Source organism: Meriones unguiculatus, chromosome 7, assembly GCF_030254825.1.
Source record: "Meriones unguiculatus strain TT.TT164.6M chromosome 7, Bangor_MerUng_6.1, whole genome shotgun sequence".
In the NCBI taxonomy this organism is placed as follows: domain Eukaryota; kingdom Metazoa; phylum Chordata; class Mammalia; order Rodentia; family Muridae; genus Meriones; species Meriones unguiculatus.
The window spans coordinates 70,815,588-70,836,578 of record NC_083355.1 but is presented as its reverse complement, the minus strand read 5'-3'; the positions used below and the strand labels follow the sequence as shown (position 1 = coordinate 70,836,578).

At 37.3% G+C, this 20,991-nt stretch overlaps 1 pseudogene; it reads right to left on the bottom strand.

The window, feature by feature from the left end:
- Window positions 1–852: 852 nt before the first annotated feature.
- On the bottom strand, window positions 853–1,329 carry LOC110566492 (large ribosomal subunit protein eL21-like; annotated as a pseudogene).
- Between the last annotated feature and the right edge of the window lie 19,662 nt (window positions 1,330–20,991).

Below are 20,991 nucleotides of genomic sequence, written 5' to 3'. Positions count from 1 at the left end.
TAAGAGTCTAGGAAGGTGTGTTTTTCATGTTAATTCAATTTTTTTCTGAACTTGTCTTCTCTTTTTATTTTTAATTAAGTCTCCTAGCCCTATTCTCCCATCTTAAATTTTATTAAATTTTCTTAAGCTGACAATGCTTTAATTGTCTACAGAGTAGAAGTCATATCAAAAACCGTGAAGGAAGAGTGATAATCTATCTATGTAGTATTCATCACTGACCACACGGCTTCATCGTGGATTTACAAGATATGGTGAACCATCTTACAGGCATTCTGGAAATCATCAAGATTCTACAGCCAAGCACTCTTTTTGTCAGTAGAAATATCAGGCCATATGGTTGTTCAAAGGAACTTCCATCCAGGCACAAGTTAAATGCTGTTCTTCAGTGAAATCTACTTGATGAAAATGAAATTGGATTGACTTTAAATAGTAACTCATAGATTGTAAAGCAAATGTTTCTACTGATTCAGGTAAGTCTGCCACTTTAATACCTTTAACTTCATAATCTTTCACTGGGAATTTTAATTCTGAAAATACTGTAACTTCCTCCTCCACTTTAAGCATTTGGTTGTATAATAATGAAGCAAATTGTGCCTCTTATGTATAATTACGCTTAATTTTTACATGAAGCATTTCATTTTGAAAAGCCATTTCCTTTATGAGAAACCTTAGAAAATGCACATTTAATAGTGCACTTAATTCAACAAGAAATCAAAGACCCTCTTTGTATCTTAGAATGCACCTTAAAATTTCAAATCATAATACCAATGTATACATGGATATTTTGGTTTTGTTTCCTTGCTGGTAGATACTTTTTTTTTAATAGTCCAGGTCTTTTATTTCTTTTGTACATCAGGCCATGAACTCGTGTGGAATGAGCTACAGCAGCTCGGGTTCCTTTCCTTTACACCTCACAAAATGCATGTCTTTGGGAGGTGCTTCTGGGGGTGCAGGCTGGAGCTTCAGCTGAACCCAGGTACCCTTCTCTTTGGACTCCTTCTTCTTGTCAACTTCCTTCATGTGGAAACTGTCCCTGCTCTTAGAGTGCTTGTTGTGCTCAATGTGCACATTGATTCTCTTGGTGAGGATCTTGCCTTTAACCTACTTGTTTACAATGATGCCCATGGCATGCTCAGTCACATTATAGATTCTTCTGGTTTTGCCGTGGTAACAAGTATGCGGCATTCCTTTTTGAAGAGTGTCCATACCCTTGATGTCACCTATTTTATAGATTCACATGTATGTGGCCAAAGGAACAACTCCATGCTTCTTAAAAGGCCTAGAGGACATATAATGAGTGCCCCTCCTCTTTCCCTTTGTGTTTGTCATCTTGGCGAGTTACTGCAAGATGGCTGCCGCAGCAGAAAGCTTTGTAGCTATTCTTTTCCTCATGCCAGTTAACTTCCAACAATCTCTTACATTTTATTTCTCTTCAGATCTCCAAGAAAAACCCTCTTCTAATCTTTGGTTGATTGTTCACATTTTAAACTTTTAAAAACTCTGCTACTTTATGTGTATGTGTGTTTTGTCTGCATATATGTCTGCACACGTGTGCATAAAGTGCCTGCAGGGGTCAGAAAAATGGCATTGCATTCCCTGGAACTGGAGTAATAGCTGATTGGTACTGACCATGTGGTCTTCTGGAAGAGCGGCCAGTGCTCTTAACCATTGCCATCTCTTCATCCCTGGTTAATCTCTTTCTAGGGCAAATGCCTTGAAGTACAAGCATGTACAACATCATACCAGCAAACAAAGCCAACCATGGAACTCAAGGAAAGACACAGACATGCACTTTGGAGGACTGTTTGGCTGTCTGAACTTACACCATTATTTGCTATTAAAAACAAGAAGTAAGAAGTCACCTGAAAGTCTTTATATACAAACATACCATTCATTCCTATAAGTAGAAACTTCCACTGTTTCTTATTCTCGTAAGTGATAGGTGAAATCGGTTCTCGTTTAGTTGTATTCAGAAAAGTGTATTTGTGTAATAGAAATCTAAATCCACTGAAGCAAATTCTCCTTTCTCTCTAAAACATAAGTTGTTTTTTTTTTGTACTATTAAACAATAAATATGACAACAATGGCGAGGCACGTGATAAATGAGAGATGATACTCTAAATCATGGTCATCTCCGCTTAATCAGTTCTAAGACATTGCAGGGTTTAAATGATGACTCAGCAAATGAAGGAGATGATGCATAAATAGGAGGCGATGAATGTCCTCAGCACCTATGTAGATGCTGTGTGGGCATGATGGCTTGACTTTTAGTTACAGCGTTTGGAAACAGAGATAGGGGATCCTCAGAGTAATTGTCCTAACTAGACGAGCCATTCTGGCATGCTTTGGGTTCCATGAGAGTTCCTCTAACAATGAATAAAATAGATAATTGTAGAAAAAGATTTTTCCATTTAGTCTTGAGCCTATCCACACATGTGTACCTACATACAGAGAGAAAAAAACAATATGTGTGCATGCACACAAATTCATAACACAAACATACAAAAATAAATCGAAACTTTGCTGCTCAGCTACTAAATAATAATAATAATAATAATAAATAATAATAATCCCCACTTCCACAGTGTACCATCACACTTTGCCAACTGTTGAGGTAGAAATAATGACAAAAGCATCACAAACGTTCTGCTCTCATCGCTAATAACTGACCACCCCATACTCTAAGGCTCAGAGTCCTTATTTCTCCACTGAACTAAATTCCTGCATCTAATAGTCTTTTGTTATGTCGAAACAGGAAAACATTTTGTATATGAGTAATAAATAGTAACAATAGTATATTATTATGGAATGCACTTTAGAAGTTGGGGCATAAAATTTGTTTTAAATTTCTTTTTTAGTTGGATGCCTTAAAATAAATATATATTTTTTTATTTTTTGATTTTGTTTCATTTACTTAAGCTTTAAGCATCAACATAGTTGGTGACTGTTTTATATTTGGGAGAGGAGATACCAGAGAGATGGCTCAGCAGTTAAAAACATTGCCTGCTTTTCTGGAAGATTTGGGTTCGGTTCTCAGCACCAATGTAGTGACTCACAACTGGTAACTCCATTTCCAGGACACAGCAAGCTTGAACAAAAATGGTCCCGTTAGCCTATAAGGATAGTAACAATTAGGAGGTGAGGCCTTTTTTGAGTAGGTGTGGCTTTGTTGGAAAAAAAAATGTGTTGCTGGGGTAGGCTTTGAGGTCTCAGGAGCTGAAACCATGGCTGCTGATTCAGATGTAGAACTCTCAGCTACCACTCCAGCATGAGGTCTGTCTGTATGCCACCAAGCTTACAGCAATGGTGACAAGGAACTAAACCTGTGAACCAGCCCCATTTAAATGTTTCCTTAGAAGAGCTGTCATGGACGTGGTCATGGTGTCTCTTCACAGCAATATAAGCCCTAACTAAAATACAGGTTATCCTCCATCCTCCCCTGGCCTGCTCAGTTGCCAGGCAGGCACACCTACACAGACATATATACTGGGAAACCCCCATACACATGAAATAACAATAAAAATAAAACCCATTAAAATAGTGTATTGTTCTGTTTCCATATAGAATATTATTAAGCAGAAATGAAAATCTTATGTAACCACAAAAATATTATTACTCACATGGAACTCCTGGGAACCCATAAAGCCATCTGTAAGAAATAATTATAAACAAATTCAGTGAATACTGAAGCATTCCTGAAGCAGACATGAGATTCTGGGTAAACATTATTTAGCCAATTTCCTGCTGAGGTTTGCTTCCCCTCTGAAAATAAGATATATACAAGTAAGAGGTTGCTGTAGTAATTATAAAAAAACATTTGTTAGGTAAATTGTACCTGGTAGGAAGCCACAGATTTAGACATTCCTGTTTGCAATGATGTGTTGTATGCATGTGTAGAATTTCAAAGAATAAATCAAAAGGTATTATGGTAAGAAGAAAATACAGACATACATACATACTTTTCATTTCTTGACAAACATGTAGCTATTTGTGCTGTATACATAAGTATACTGGAATTTCTCTCTTTCCATAAGAGCATGATTTGACCCTCAATGATTAATATTGTGCCATTGAGAATGCATGATACATTCCAATGCAGTAAATGGTACATGGGGTTCGGAGGAGGATTAAGAAGTCTATGACATTCATTGGCTCACAGAAATTTTGTTATGTGCATTTAGAACCAGTGAAGCATGTCTGCCCTATTAGCATTGTCATGGGGTAGTGCCATCAATCAAGTTACAAAAGAAACTGCAAAAATATTTCATGTTTAGGTAAGCTTATGATTTCACAATGGACCATATTCACTACTGTCCTTGGCTGCATGCAGTCCGAGGGCTATGAGTTAGACATACCTAATACTATCTTGGACCTCCTGTATCTTCTAATACAAGTCCAAAAACTTTACCACTTGGAAACATTAATTTAAATACGTAGAGCCTAAGTATCCTTATAAAACGGGAAGCCTTACAAAAATATAACCATATTTATGGAAATTAAAATGCATGATAAATGAAAGCAAATTGTGTATTCAAACAATTCCTTGAACATTAAGGATTCATTGGTGGCCAGATGGAAACAGGTAATGTCAAGGATATTCCTGTCTGTTTGGTGAAAAAAATCACCCAAATCAAGCTAGCAGAAGCTTAGAACAGAGTCATAGAAAACTCTGAATACTTAAATTTAATATGTCCACATGCAGACCAGTTGGCAAAAGGGACAGTTGGCAGGCTATCACTTCTATGGGATGGCAGATTCTGGATTCTGAAGTGTCAGAAATGAGGATATGCAGGCATGAAATCTGTTCCATATAGGAGAACAGATGGCACATGTGAAATGAGACCAACTAGGCTGGGTCACATCCAGCACTTTTGAAATTAAAAAAGGGCAAGAATGGAGCAAGCCTGCAGGCATCAGACATTCACAAAGTAAAAGCGCGGAACAGAAAGAAAAGACACACCTCACACTGCCACAGCATGACAACGTCTAAGGATCCTACACTGGTCCTCTCTCATCTCTGACTTTATACTTTCTAGAGCTAAGCTCCTGAGAGCAGAGACAAGCTGGCAGGCCCCTTAAGTGGCACAGAGTCTAAGACATAAATAAAAATCTGTGGACTGTCAGTACTCAGAAGGATATAAAACAACATGTTGTGGGCCAGAGAAAGAGAGAAGGAGGAAGTGCAGAAAGGAAATGAAGAGAAACAGCTAAATAGAATTCTCAACAGAGGACTATAGAATGGCAAAGAAGAAACAGGATGGTAGCCTACTATAGAGGGTCCTCTGAAAGTACCACACAACAGGAGATCAAAGCAGATGCTGAGACTCACAACCAAACTTAGGGCAGAGCACAGAGAATCTTTTTTTTTTTTTAATTTTTGAGATAATACTTTAATATCAACTATTTTGACACGAAACATCAAAATGTGATCTTACCATCAGAAATTATTTTCTTTTTTTTAAATATGAAAAAATATTTGTTTTTTTATTCACTTTACATCCTGATTATCTCCTCACCCTCCTTCTGTTCCAATCTCACCCTCCCTCCTACTCCTCTCCCCCAACCCCTTTCCTCAGAAAAGGGGAGCTCCCTTTCCATCCAGCCCAGCTCATCAAGTTGTATCAGGACTGAACACCTCCTCTTCACCTGTGGCCTGGCATGGCAGTCCTGCCAGGAGAAATGATCAAAAAGCTAGCAAGTGCATCCTTGTACAATGCAGTCCTCACTTCCCTTACTAGAGGACCCGCATAAAGCCTAAGCTGTCCATCTGCTATATCTCTGTAGGGGCCTAGGTCCATTTCCTGCATGGTCCTTGGTTGATGCTTCAGTCTCAGCAAGCCCCTCTGGGCCCTGGTTAGTTAACTCTGTGGGTCTTCTTTTATTTTATTTTTTATATTAATCACAGGTCATTCACTTTGTATCCTAGCCGTAACCCCTCCGTCTTTCCCTCCCAATCCCACCTTCTGTCCCTCATCTCCTCCCTGTCCCCTTCCAAGCCCATGGATAGGGGAGGTCCTCCTCCCTTTCCATCTAACCCTAGTTTATCAGATATCTTCAGGACTAGCACAGAGAGTCTTATGGAAGAAGAGAGAGGTGGGGATAGAGGGACATGAAGGAAAAAGAAGCCCCCAAAAGAGACCAACAAAGCTAAAGGATCTGAGTCCAGGGGGTCCTGCAGAGACTGATGCACCAAAGGAGGACCATGCATGGAGAGTAGATCCCTGCTCAGATGTGGCCAGTTGGCAGCTCAGTCTCCATGTGGATCTCCGAGTGAGGGACAAAGGTGCTGCCTCTATCATGAACTTGGTTAACTGATCTTTGATGACTTGTCCAAGGTGATGTGGCCTTTCCAAACCTCAGAGGAAGTGGATCCAGGCAGTCCTGATGAGACTTAACAAGCTCTGGGCATATGGCAACAGTGGAGAACTCCCTCTTTCAGTTTACTAGGGAAAGGACGATGCATGGAGAGGACCTAGAAGCCCCTGCTCATATGTAGAACATAGGCAGCTCAGTATCAATGGGGGTTCCCAAGCAAGGGGAGCAGGGGCAGTCATTGTCATGAACTTGATTATCTGCTCTTTGATAATCTCCCCCTGGGGAGGTGGTCTTAGTACGACACAGAGAAGGAGGATCCAGACTGTCCTGATGAGAGCTGATAGGCTAGGGTGGTAGAGGAGGAGGACCTCTCCTATTAATGGACTAGGGAAGGGGCATATGGTGGGAAAAAGAAGGGATGGTGGGACTGGGAGGAGATGGGGGAGGGGTTTACAGCTGGGATACAAAGTGAATAAATTGTACTTGATGATGATGATCATTATAATGAAAAAAAATCCTTGGAAAAGAAAATTGCAAAGGACAAGGAAGGTAGGGAGGTAAGAAAGGACAAAGAGAAGGAGAAAAGGAAGGGAGGAAATATAGAAACTTCCACTTCTTTCTGAAAATTCACACTTATGGAGATATTTCTTCCATCACATGTAAGTAAAAATGACAATAAAATATTTATTATAATTTATTTTATCACTTAAATATAGTTACACATCTGTGTAACAAAGAGCAGCTTTATTTAACCATATAGCACATGGACATTAAATTATTTATTTGAGAACTATTGTAGAAAATATTTGGCCAGATGTTTTGTTGTTTTCCCCAGTTGTAAAAATCCTCAAGAATGTTTCCAAGCATATTATGCTTTAATAACCACAAGAAGCCTCCCAAGCAATATGCTATATTATTGTCAAATTTAAAAACAAGAAACAAGCCAGAGAATTTGTAAAAATAAACATTTGAGAGAAATATTCATAAGATAATGACATTCTTTGGGACCACAAATATAACACCTCTCTAATGAGACCAACCGAGATATTTTAGTTAAATATCCTATAAAATGTTATGAGCCACGTATGTGGCTATAAAATATACTGATTTTAAACAGGTTTCTAAAATGTTTTCAAAACTTTCAGTCTTGTCAGAGGCTCTGGTCACACCAGAATACCTTCACTATCCCAAAAGTCCACTGGGTACAGAAGTCTCTGCAAGAGCAAAACGCTTATGCTATCATGGAGAGCTTACCCAAGTAAAATCAATACTACAGTGTATGTATTTAAAGGTCTAAATTAGGTATTCTTGGCCAAATGCAGATGCACTAACTATTGTTATCCCTGCTTTAGAAAATAGATTTAGACTTATCAAGTTGTTCTCTCAAACCAGTTTCTGGCAGATAGTGTACTTGACACTTGAGCTATTTCTATAGTTTTCCTGCATAAATATTTTCCAGGCTCTGCCTATCCAAGTCTAGTTAAAGGAAAGACATAATCACTGTGGAGAAGACTATCTCCTTGCAAATAGAAAAGCATACTAAGCCAGCTTGGAAAGCCATACACAGGGCGTGTACCTACTCACAGACAGTCTTAAATTAGATGCCTCTAACTTCCTTCAGATTTATTCTTCTGCTGTATGTCAGAGTACATTTATAAAGAACCAAATTCTCCGGCTGTCTGTGAGCAAAACTCTATCAAAGTACCCTTTAGCCCCTTATTACATCTCCCTGGGATATACAAGTCTCTTAATGGCTGAAACAGACAGCTTTTAGGAGAGTTTCTAGGAGTTCTTTGCTTTGCCTCATGTGTTCGAGGGCCTGTGCGATAAAAACTGCTTTCTAGACACAGCAATATAATCCATTTTACCTTGAGTTTTATGGAGAAGGTACATAAAAATTGGACATGCTAATATAATTTCCCTTTGGGAAACATGAAGCTGTTTTCAGGTATGGTTCACAAAATAGATAACATACTGGTGACTTTTGTTCAGGCATAACGCCCTTCAAGAAAAATACATCTATACTTTTAAAAATGTTGCAAATTTAAAACCAAATCACTACTGTGCTATCTCTTATATAATTTCAATTGCAAAGAGAAGATGGCATTGCTTATAATGTCATTTAAGAAAAAAAAAATTGGGGCTGGAGACATGGCTCAGAGATTAATAGCACTGTCTGCTCTTCCAGAGGTTCTGAGTTCAATTCCCAGCAACCACATGGTGGCTCACAACCATCCATAATGAGATCTGGTGTTCTTTTCTGGTGTGCAGGCACACATGCAGGCAGTACACTGTGTACATAATAAATAAATAAATTTTTAAAAGAATGAAAAAAAAATCCCTGAAAATTTTCCATTTGTCGCTTTTCTGTGTAAAACTCTATCAGATCATTCTGTTATATTATTTAATATGTAATGTATAAAAGAAATTATATTATGATTTCAAAAATAAAAAATAATTATGCTGGCAAGATTACTCAGTGTGAGAGGGTGTTGTCTGCCCAGCCTGAGTGAAGAAGTGAGAGTCTGACCCTCAGAATCTACAAGATGAGAACTGAGTCCTGCAGCTCGTCCCCTGACTCCCACACACAGATGCACAGACATATACACTCACACGGTAAAAATAATAAATAAATAGTGAAAGAATGTTAGTAAAATTTTAAAATCAGAAAAAAACATAATTTACTCTTTCAAATAAAGAACATAGCTCTGAAACAGAGTCAGATGGGATACTACTGTACTTTCTAATTTCCAAATATTTTTACCTCACATGCATTATGCTCCTTGCATACTTCCAACATAAGTCTGCTTTAATACTTCTGATATGCTCTTACTAGAATGTATAACTTGGGCTTTTTATAAACCCAAGTGGAATTCTCTCTCCACTCTGTACACTTCTATTGATTGCTTTTGAAGTTAATTAACTTTTCTGATACCTTTAATAAGGAAATAAATGGTTGTGCACATACCTAAAAGTATAACTCATAGAAGCTATGAGTAATAAAGCATTTAAAATAATGAGAATTAATTAAGTAATTCCCTGGTTTATATATAACCACTTATGTAATTCCCTGCCTTTGAATCTAACCATTTATATAACTTTTGACAAATTGTTTAAACTTCCTAAACATTAATTTTCTGATCTACATGATGGTTTTAATGAGCTGTTACAGAGTGATTGAAAAGAATCATTGAAACAGTCAGCACTAATGATGTCTGGGAATGATTAACATGTAATTAATGGCAGCCACCCATTTCTATTGTGTGTTTTCAGTCATTTATTATCATGCTAAATGTATGATTGTGCTAATAGTAAACTGTAAGTCAAGGGGATTCTTAACATGTTTGCTCATCAGTTATAAATGCTGTCTGCAGAGGGGCCTCTTTCCTCTGTAGTTTTTCAAATATTTATCATCTTTTCCTTACTGCTTTAGCTTTCTATCATAAAAGAACAATTTATCTGTTAAAACATTTGACATGCTGGTTCATCATATAGTGAAAACCATTTTATTTTATCACCTAAGCATTTTTTAACATTTTTAGTGTTTAAGCTCATGAGAAATAAATGCATCCATTGTTTTATTGTTGTTGTGTGGCAGGGTTTTACTATATTGTCTAGGCCACTCTCGAACTTGTCTCAGCTTAGGCATAGGATGCAGCACCTGGCTAATTAGTTTATACTATGCTTTGTTGAAATATTTTACAGTATTTTTCAAGAGGATGAGTTGAACTTTGATATATCTACTTTAAACTTTATCATAGCTTAATATTTGTTGTGCAAAAATTATAAACAAAAGAATTTGTACTTGAAAACTGAACAGCAATAGCCAAAAAATAAATAAATAAACCTGCAAAAAAAACCAGTGAGAATAATATAGTCTGTTTTAGAACTAATAGAATATATCAACTGCTATTCAAAATCATGATTAAAAAAAAAAAAAAACTACTCCATGTAAGCAAAATGTGTTTTTAAATCATACGTATACAAAGAATTAAATGATGATGTATTTAGCAAATGCTCCTAGAACAGCATTTGTTGAACTACTATGAACCAGTGTGGCCTGACACAGAGCCCAGAGGAGGATGTTTAGAGAGTGATTCACTGCATCGAGGCAGAGGTGACATCTGAAAGTATGAGTGAGTCTCCCTCCGGTTATATCCCTTGAAGGTATGGTTAATTATTAGCCTCTATCTTCATCTAACAACAAGAAATGAAGAAATGAAATTTTGAATTCTCTTCTGTACATGGTGGCAGTGTTATGGCAACAGGTTTCCGTATATGTATGTGAGGCTCAGACTGAAGCCAGCAATTCAAAGTTATCATAGATGGGCTCATACATTCTAAGATACGGCATATAACCAAGGTATCAGGACCTAAACCCTGCTCACTCTGTGAAGCATATGGATCAACCCTACATAAAGAGGAATCCAAAATTTGGGAAAAAGGAATAGTGAAAAGCTTTTGCTGTCTTTTTAAAACTCCTATTGAATTGATCTTTGAATTCACTGTGCATAAAGTGCATTACTTAAACTTTCTGATTTTTCTCCAGTTAAACTGCCCACTTTCCTCCATACTAGTGTCTTTCCCACAATCATCTTTGTTCCGTTGGTTGCTTGCTTTCTTTTTTGAGACACACTGAGTTTGATGAGATCATCTCTGTGATGCTGGATTTGGAAGTATCTGTTGACCCAGTTGGCTCCTTAGAGGATACACAAGGAAGACAATGACTGTATTCTCCCACAATCCATCAGTAGCCAAAAGTTTACCAGTGAGCATCTCTCTAGTCTGTGGTTCACTGTTGAACCACAGTCTTGTATAGGTCCATGACTGGCAGACAAATCTGCTATTATGTCATCACTGTAGTGGCTATGAAAACAGTTCATAACCCTTCTATCACCAGCTTTTATGTGCTTTTTGCCCTTTCTTCTTAAATTATCATCAAGCCCCAGAAGAGATGGTATGAAAGTTCTGTTTACAGTCAGGTAGTCTGACTTACTACAGTTCATATTACAGTTTCAGTGGGCCTACACAGAAAATACTTTTAGAAAAAAAATTACAGTGTATTTTAAACTTAGTACTTTGGTCTTTTCCTAATCTGAATGTTATATCTTACCTTATTGAGAGACTGGGTATCGAAAGCAACACTAAACTGAAATATCAATAGGGTGTTTTCATCATTAGTTGTCTTTATTGAAGAAGATTAAGGCATATAAATTTCTGTGGGTATCTCAAGGTAGTGAACGCTTATGCCATGCCTTCTTGATACAAATGAGAAGGCTATGTGTGGCTGCTTCTTTCCTTGTATCGTCACTGGAGTGATTCTTCACTAAACGGAGGGGTCTCTGAAACATGTCTGCACTAACATTCAGATTTCATCCTGTAGCCCTGAGGAAAGATGTACCAGGTTGTCTAGTGGGGAATGTGTGTGACTCCTGTGTGGGATACATCTCCATTTATGGGAGTTTTAAAGTCACTTTTCTAAAACTGTTTATAAAACAGTTTCTCTCTTAACCCAGCTATCACATAAATAATTGACTCTTTTATATTCATTAATTATTATATTAATAATAATCTTCACATTACCATAACTGAGAAGTTACTAAGCTCTCTTAACCCTCTATGCTAATTTGCCTTCCTCCCAGTGTAGATCCCAATGATGCACTTTATAACATTCCTGTTCCAGCTCCTCTCTCCTGATGTCTGTTGGACCAGTCCCCTTGCTGGCAGAAAGTCCAGCCCTATTCTCTCCCCAGCTCAGCAATTGGCTGTAAGCTGCTTTATTGGCACATCAGAGGACAATTGAGGAGCAGTGCTCAGACAACACTGAGACAAGACATTCTCAGAACAAGGATTGCAACCATATGTGGGGGTGGGGGGTTGCTGTTACTGAAATCAGCATTTGAATTACACAGTAGACTTAAGGCTGCAGGAGAGTTCTGTGTACGAGTGGGAAGAAGGATAGGAGCCAGAGGGGTCAAGGACACTACAAGATTACCTAAAGAGTCAACTAACCTGTGCCTACAGGGGTTCACAGAGACTGAATCACCAACCAAAGAGTATAAGATGTGCAGAGTGATCAACATGTGTGTCCCCTAACAATGGGAGTAGGGGTTGTCTCTGACTCTGCTGCCTGCCACTGGATACCTTCCACCTAGCTGGGCTGCCTTCACAGGCTTCAGTGGGAGAGGATGCACTTAGTCCTGCTGTTACTTGAGGTGCCTGGGTGGGTTAGCCAGGGACCTAGGATAAAAGCAAATACTACTGGTACAAAACACGTGTACTAATGAAATGACACTTAGTGATAGTATGTTATAATCATAGATCAATACCTTGCTCTGCTATCACCACAGAAGTTTCCTCTTGCTGCAGATGGGAACAAATATAGAGATTAACATCCAGATATGGAGAGAGTGAAATACCTTGAAACAGTCAGCCCTAAATGGGGGGTCTCTATCAAATCCCTCCCTCAGGGCTAAGAAAGAGGAGGTGAGAATAATGTGAGATCCAGAGGGAATGGAAGGCATAAAAAATATAAGGCCCTTTTAAATCAACATGGCCAATGCTCATATGAACTCACAGAGACTGAGGCAGCAAGGTACAGGTATAAACTGTGACTTCAGTGTAATGTTTTTACAGGATTTCTAAGTGTGCAAATGAATGGGTTCTTGGATTCCTGAAACTTCTCTTGAGTTCTTTTCTATTCGTTTGTCTTATCCAACTTAGAGGTGTTAGGGTTTTGTTTTATCTTATTACAGTTTATTTCATTATTACTCCTTAGAAGCCTTGTTTCTTTGCTAATGAGAGAGAGAAAGGGAGTGGACCCAGATGGGAAAGTAGGTGTGAAGGACCAGAGAGGAGTAGAGGGTGGGGAAACCATAATCAGAGTATTTTAAGAAAAAAATACTTTCAGTAAAGGAAAAATAAATAAAAAGTAAGCTTTTGTTTTATAAACAAACTATGAAATTGAGTACAAAGTGTGGATAGACTTGCTGCAGAGAGGGTAGGCAGGAATAATCAGCTGAGAGGGAATAGTCTATCATAGTCTTCCAGAGATTCCCTGTCAGTTCTCCAATGCAAGATGGAAAGCACTTCACCTAGAGTCTCTTACAGTGCTCGTGGTAAATCTTTTTAAAGAGAAAGCAAGCTCTGAACATCCCAGCACTTTCGCGTTTCTCTTGAGAAGTCTCCTTCCTAGAAGTGGCTGCTTACCTACTTAATATCGTCTCCTTGAGATGCCTTCTTAGCATACTAGGTGGCAAAAAAAATCATAATCCTTCTCTGCTTTCACATGTATAAAGAACACAAATATGTCAATAGAAAATACCTGTTAAAATGGGAGAAGTACTTCTATCAATGCAAGAAACACATTGCTAATGTGTGTGTGTTTGGGGGTAGTGATATGTAAGCCAGGCACACAAAGAAAAATCCCACCTATTTTTAATAATATGTGAAATTGTTAAGTAAATGATGTTTTCCAGAGGCTGACAACAGTGGCATGAAGGGGAACTTGAGAGGTGAGGAAGGCCCACCAGTTGGTGCTAAGACACAGCTACTTAGAAGCATACTGTGGTGATTATATGATAATGATATACCATGTATCCAGAAACTGGAGGAAATATTATGAACCTTTTAAATATAAAGAATTAGTGTTTGAGGAAATTCATATGTTTAGCCTAATTTAAACATCCAGTGCATTATACATGCATTGAATCACGTGTTACCACATTGGTATTTAGATTTTTGTAGTCTTATATGTCAGATAAAAAAAAGGTTAACATAAATAATATAGGTAGATAGACAGACAGACAGATAGATTAAAAGATAAAAAAATAGAAGATAAGAATACTAGTGCTATGATTCTTGTCTAGACATCCAGTGTACTAGAACAGAAGAAATTTACAAAGTCTCTATGTTAGAATAGAATATAATTCGTTCAATCTAAAAAAGAAAACTCACATATATCATATTATAGATAAAACTGAACATACCATTTAGTACGTCCCAGAAATTCTGGAAACTTCCATATCAGTGCTATCTCACAGAAAGGAAACTGAATGAGAGTAATTTAGACTAACAAACACAGACTTCTGAACACCAGGAAAATGAGGCGAGCTGAGTCACCTGAGAAAAACTCCTATGAACTCACAGGGGTTGAAGCAGCAAGCCCAGGCCAACAGGTCCTCTGCTTACAAGTCACAGCTTTCAGTTTAGTATCTTTATGGCACTCCTGAGTGTGTGAATGAGTGAGTCTCTGGTTCTTGTGCCTTCTCTTTGTGCTCTTTTCCTTCTGTCGGTTTGCCATGTGCAAATTTGATGTGCACATTTTTATTTTATCTTACTATATTTTATTTTGTTGTGTTTTGTTGTTACCTCTTAGAAGCCTGTTCTTGCCTAATGCTAAACAGAAGGGGAGTAGAACCAGATTGGAGGTGTGTTTGGAAAGGAAATAAGAGTAGAGAGAATGGAAAACTGTAAGAAAGGTGTATTGTAAAAGAAATCAATCTATAATTAATTAATTAATTAATTAATTGCTACCACTTTGCATTCTTGTTGTAGCCCCATTCATCATCCTCTCCCAGTCTCACCCTTTTCTTTTTTTTTTTTTTCTCAGAAAAGGGGAGCTCACTTTCTCATCCACTGGAGCTTATTAAGTTTTATCAGGACTGAGAGTCCTCTTTCCCTGTGGCCTGGCAAGGCATTCCCTCCAGGGGATGCAATCATAATAAAATGGATTTTTGACCAAAATTAATCAAAAGAGTTAGTGAGGGACACTTCATACTCATCAAAGAAAAAATCCACCAAGGCAAAGTCTCAATTCTGAACATCTATGCCCCAAATGCAAGAGCAGCCACATTCATAAAAGAAACATTACTAAAGAATCTATTATTAATAAAAGGGGAAGATAAAAATAGTCAAACACAAAGAAAAAAATATAAGCCAGCAAAGGAAAACGTGATGAAATATCCTCCATGAAAATGTTGCCATTTGCTCAATTGAATATTTATGGTCCTAATAATGTGGGAATGATCTAGCTCCTAGTTCTTCAGCAGTTCTGATGCTGCCTTTCATCTCTCACCCTTCTGTAGTTATGGAACTATATCTAAGAGTGATTTCCGTGTATAGTTCCCTCATGGCTAATGATGTTCAATGTAATCTTGTGTAATTATTTACTGTGTATGTATCTCCGTTATTGAAACCTATGATCTCGTATTTTATCTTAAGAAAAATGTCTAATAAAAGCACACTGTATCAGATAAAGGGTTGGTGAAGACTCTTTCCCAATCTGTAGGCAGTCGCTTTGTTTTGATGACGGTGTCCTTTGCATTGCAGAAGCTTTTCAGTTTCATGAGGTCCCATTTATTGATTGTTGCTCTTAGAGTCTGTGCTGTTGGTGCTCTGTTCAGGAAGTTTTCTCCTGTACCAATGAGTTCTAGGGTATTCCCCACTTTTTTTTCTAGCTGATTTAATGTGTCTGGTTTTGTGTTGAGGTCTTTGATCCACTTGGACTTCAGTTTTGTTCAGGGTGATAAGTATGGATCTATTTTCATTTTTCTACATGTAGACATCCATTTGTTGAAGATGTCATCTTTTTTCCATTGTATGGTTTTGTCATCTTTGTCAAAGATCAGGTATCAATAAGTGTGTGGGTTTATTTCTGGGTCCTCTGTTTGGTTCCATTGATCCACCATTCTGTTTCTATGCCAGTACCATGCAGTTTTTAAAACTGTTGCTCTAGTATATATAAAGAACTAAAGAAGCTGAAAAGCAGCAAAACAAGTAATCCACTTAAAAAAATGGGGAACAGAGCTAAACAGAGAATTCTCTGGAGAGGAAAATCGAATGGCAGAGAAGCACTTAAAGAAATGCTCAAACTCATTAGCCATTAGGGAAATGCAAATCAAACAACCCTGAGATTTCACCTTACATCCATGAGAATGGCCAAGATCTAAACTCTAGGGACAACACATGTTGGAGAGGTTGTGGAGAAAGGGGAACCTTTCTCCACTGCTGGTGGGAATGTAAACTTGTACAACCACTCTGGAAATCAATCTGGCGCTTTCTCAGACAACTAGGAATAGTGCTTCCTCAAGATCCAGCCATACCACTCCTAGGCATATATCCAAAAGAGGCTCAAGGACACAAAAAGGACATTTGCTCAACCATGTTTGTAACAGCTTTATTTGTAATAGCCAGAAGCTAGAAACAGCCCAGATGCCCCTCAACTGAAGAATGGATGCAGAAACTGTGGTACATCTATACAATGGAGTATTACTCAGCAATGAAAAATAAGGAAATCATGAAATTTGCAGGTAAATGGTGGGACCTAGAAAGGATCATCCTGAGTGAGTTGTCCCAGAAGCAAAAATACACACACGGTATATACTCACTCATATAGACATACAACATAGGACAAACCCACTAAAATCTGTGCATCTAAAGAAACTAAGCAAGAGAGAGGACCCTAACTAAAACGGTCAATCCCCATTCTGAAAGGCAAGGAGGATGGACATCAGAAGAAGAAGAAAACAGGAAACAACCTAGGAACCTTCTACAGAGGGCTTCTGAAAGCTAGAAGAAGAAAACAGGAAACAAACTAGGAACCTACCACAGAGGGCCTCTGAAAGCCTCTGCCCTACAGACTATCAAAGCAGATGCTGAGCCTGATGGGCAACTGTTGGGCAGAGTGAATGGAATTTTATGTAAGAAGTGGGAAATAGTAAGATCTGGAGAGGACAGGGTCTCCACAAGGAGAGCAACAGAACAAGAAAATTTGAACACAGGGAACTTCCCAGAGACTCATACTTCAACCAAGGACTATTCATGGAGATAACCTAGAACCCCTGCACAGATGTAGCCCAAGGCAGTTCAGTGTCCAAGTGGGTTACATCGTAATGGGAAGAGAGACTGCCTCTGACATAATCAGATTGGCCTGCTCTTTGATCACCTCCCCCTGAGGAAGGAGCAGCCTTACCAGGCCACAGTAGAGGACAATGCAGCCACTTTTGATGAGAACTGTTGGACTAAGATCAGAAAGGAGAGGAGAACCTCCCCTATCAGTGGACTTGGGGAGTGGCATGCATGCAGAGGGAGTAGGGAGGGTGGGATCGGGAGGGAGGAGGGAGGGGCTTATGGGAGGGATACAAAATGAATAAAGTGTAATTAATAAAATAAAATTAAAAATAAAAAAAGCACACTGAGCCTGTGACGGCCTTACCTACTGATGTTGCTCTGGCACAGAATAAAACTTTTGCAGCTTATCTGCTGCATCTTCACATGGTAGCTTCTTTCAGTTAAATGCACAATACATGGGTTAGACGCTGGAAAGAATGGCAACTGGTAACTATGAGAATGGAAGCTAACTGGGAAGAATTTTTCCAGAGTACTTTTGCAACATTGAGACTATTTCTGACTTTCGTTACTGCAGCAGCTTTATATAATCTTTATTATAGAATAGGAAGAGTAAACAGAAATTAGCTAAATGTAAAAAAAAAAAAATCACATGGGAAGATAAAGAAATGAATCTGAAGTTTCCTTGTCTTACTTTTCTCTCTCTTCAAGTACCAGGCATGGATTTGTCTCTATGGAAGGGACCTAACTAGGTAACTTTTAGGAGTTCAACTAGGCAACTGTTGATTGACCCCAAGATACAGGTGACACTATTGTACTCTCGGGATATCTTACCTTGATGGTTATTTCTGTGGCTTTCATGCTTTGCAGCTGAGACAGACTGTTGATTGCTCTTCTCCTTTGGCAATATTTGTCCTTATGAAAGGTGTTTCTCAGGGAATAGGCTTCCTTGTCATTTTCAGCTAGATTCATCAAATTCTTGTGTCAGAAGTGTATAATGTCTACAGCAAAATTATCTCTTATTTTCAATTTCTGGGAGACAGCAAAAGGCAACAAGAATAGCTTACATTGTTTGGGAGCCTATTACATACTCTGACCAACAACTCAAAGATTTCCTGCAACTGTCACTAGGAGTTCAGACAATCTATGGTTTTTCATACCAAACACTGTCACCACAAGGTGCATGAATTTGTTAACACATGTCCTATTTCCACATTTCTATGAAAACAATAGAACCTGTGTTATTTACTTTTATGTTCACAAAGTTGAAATTTTTACCAAACTAATGTCACTAACCAGTTGAGTGCATAAATGAAGGCATTTTAAAGCTGAAATAACTGGTTGTTTTTATATTTCACTGGACAGCTACAAATCTATGTTTCTCATCTGAACTGAAGCTTGGAAGAGGTTGCACATATATTGAAGATTCAGCAAGAATATGGCAATTGTATGGAAAGATAGGCCTTTGCACATTTGTTCAAAACTATCTTACAATATTTTATGATCTTTAATAGCAGTGTTCCTTACCACTTATGACTGATTAATATTCCCAGTCTTGTGACTCTCTAAACATCTTAGAATTTATTACTAAAATCTATCACTAAATAGATTGCTGGTTTTTACCAATCCTAAAGTTACGAACTCTAGCCAATAATGTTTGAAACTTATAAAAGAGATAGCAATAATCTGTAGTTCTTCCACATACTTTTCTCACCAATGTATTTTTTTTCCCCACAAGAATAATCTTTCATGTAACCTAACCCAGGTGGAAATGTCATTTTTGGTAAGGTGAATCAATGTTTTCAGATCATGAGCACTCATATTTGGTTATTAATAAATGAATTTCTTATTTTCATAAAAGGGGATTTGACATTGGCTAAAGACACAATCAAATTCCATATTCTATCTTAAAGTTACATGGCCTAGGAGAAGTATATGTGTTGTGATATATTATTATGTTTTAGAAATTACATTTTTAAAAAATATTTTCTATGTATCCATCTCACTAACTTGAAACAAAAAAAGATGTAGGAGGCAACACACTGCAGGTCGACTAAGTGAAGAAAGTCTAAATTGTTCTCTGCAACTGTTTGCTTGACCTGGCACATCAGTTATTTTCTGTTCTCCAGTAGGACTTCCACTACAGGCTTTCAGATTTTCGGAATGACATGAACAGTTTTTCTGGATACACAGCTTGCAGATAACAGATTGTAGACATTTCAGTCTATAATTGCACGAATTCATTCCCTATAATGAAGTACATTTATGTAACAGGGAAATGTATTTGGCATATAAAGATAAATAGGAAAATATCAGATTCAAAGATCTTAAGACATTGAAGGTGAGTGAACAATAGTTTGAACAATGTTTTCCTATAGTTCTGAAGAAAGACCACTGTGTGTATGAAGAATTACAATGAACACAAACAGCACAATTGAGAAGGAAAGTGTAAGCACTCCAGAAATGAGTGGTAACTAGTGGCCTTATTAAATGACACACTAAATGTCACCTTGAGAACATTGTCTTGCCTTGTAATTAACAGTAGATGCTGGAGCAGAGCTGATTAGCTCCTACTTCTAATTCTGACATTGATATGAGTGTGAGCTTTGTCAAGTAATTTCATCATTAAGTACCTCAAATTTCTTTTCTCAAAGTGTGTGTAGATTTTTTTCCTCATGCAATTGTAGATAAAATTGTTAAAAAAGATATGTGTCATCATAAGTAGCCATTCCTCAAAATCTTAGTTAAACTTCAAGTTTAATTAATATATTTAGGGTTGTAGTCTTTTTCTTTTTTTTTACTCTGTTGTTTTTGTATCTAAAACATGCTTACTATTTAAAAGCCACTAAACACTTGGTGGCAAAAAAAAATTGAACCTGAATTTATCTATTATAATTCACTAGATTTACTAAAAAAACAAAGTGTTAGTATTTTTTCACATAAGACAAGATGATGAGTAATAAAAAAAATGGAAGATTTGAAACTGTCTTATACTTTTATCCGCCCAGTACTTTCCTTATTTAGATAAATTTATAGCTATGAGAAATAATGCTTTGAAAAACTTGGTGACAGTAATAAAGACATTTGAGACATGATTTTATAGATTCTATTTAAAACATTTGGTTTATGAAAAATGTATTACATAAATTATGGAAATGATCTCAGTGAGCAGATATAATTAGATAGTGTAAACATTTGAAAGGAAAAGCTAAGTTGAGAAGAATAAATGAGATAACAAAAATAATGATAAAAACGGGTAACAAAAAGTCTCATTAATGAAAGGTAAGTGCAGCATTTTCAATGGGAGGACTATAGGCCAATTTAGTTCTTATACTCTTCTCAAAATATTTGTTCTGGTATTAGATACACATTATTGAATCATAAATTGAACAAATATGAGTTAAAATAAATACAAAATTAGAAAATATGACCCAGTTTTCAATTTTTTAAAGATATTTTAGGTGATGCATGAAATATTAGAATGATTTTGACATTAAATTTACATACTTATATAACCATGTTCCTATGTGTTCTTTTACGAGAACTGTTAAAATAGCACATAGGATGTTTGCAAGTGTAAAATTCAAAGGAAATGTTCACATACCAAGTATGTGTTTAGCACAGATGGCTCCATGACACTGCAGACAACCAAGCAAGAGGATCATTTAGCATAAGGAATTTTAAACGGATGAGTTCATTGAGATTACATAATATTGCCCTTGCCTACAAAATGGAAACTTGAAATTAAAGCGTTTTGTCTACTTTATACCTCATTTGTTACTTCATCTTTTGTGGGCAGCCCCAGCAAAGGGCCATTAGGGCTCATGG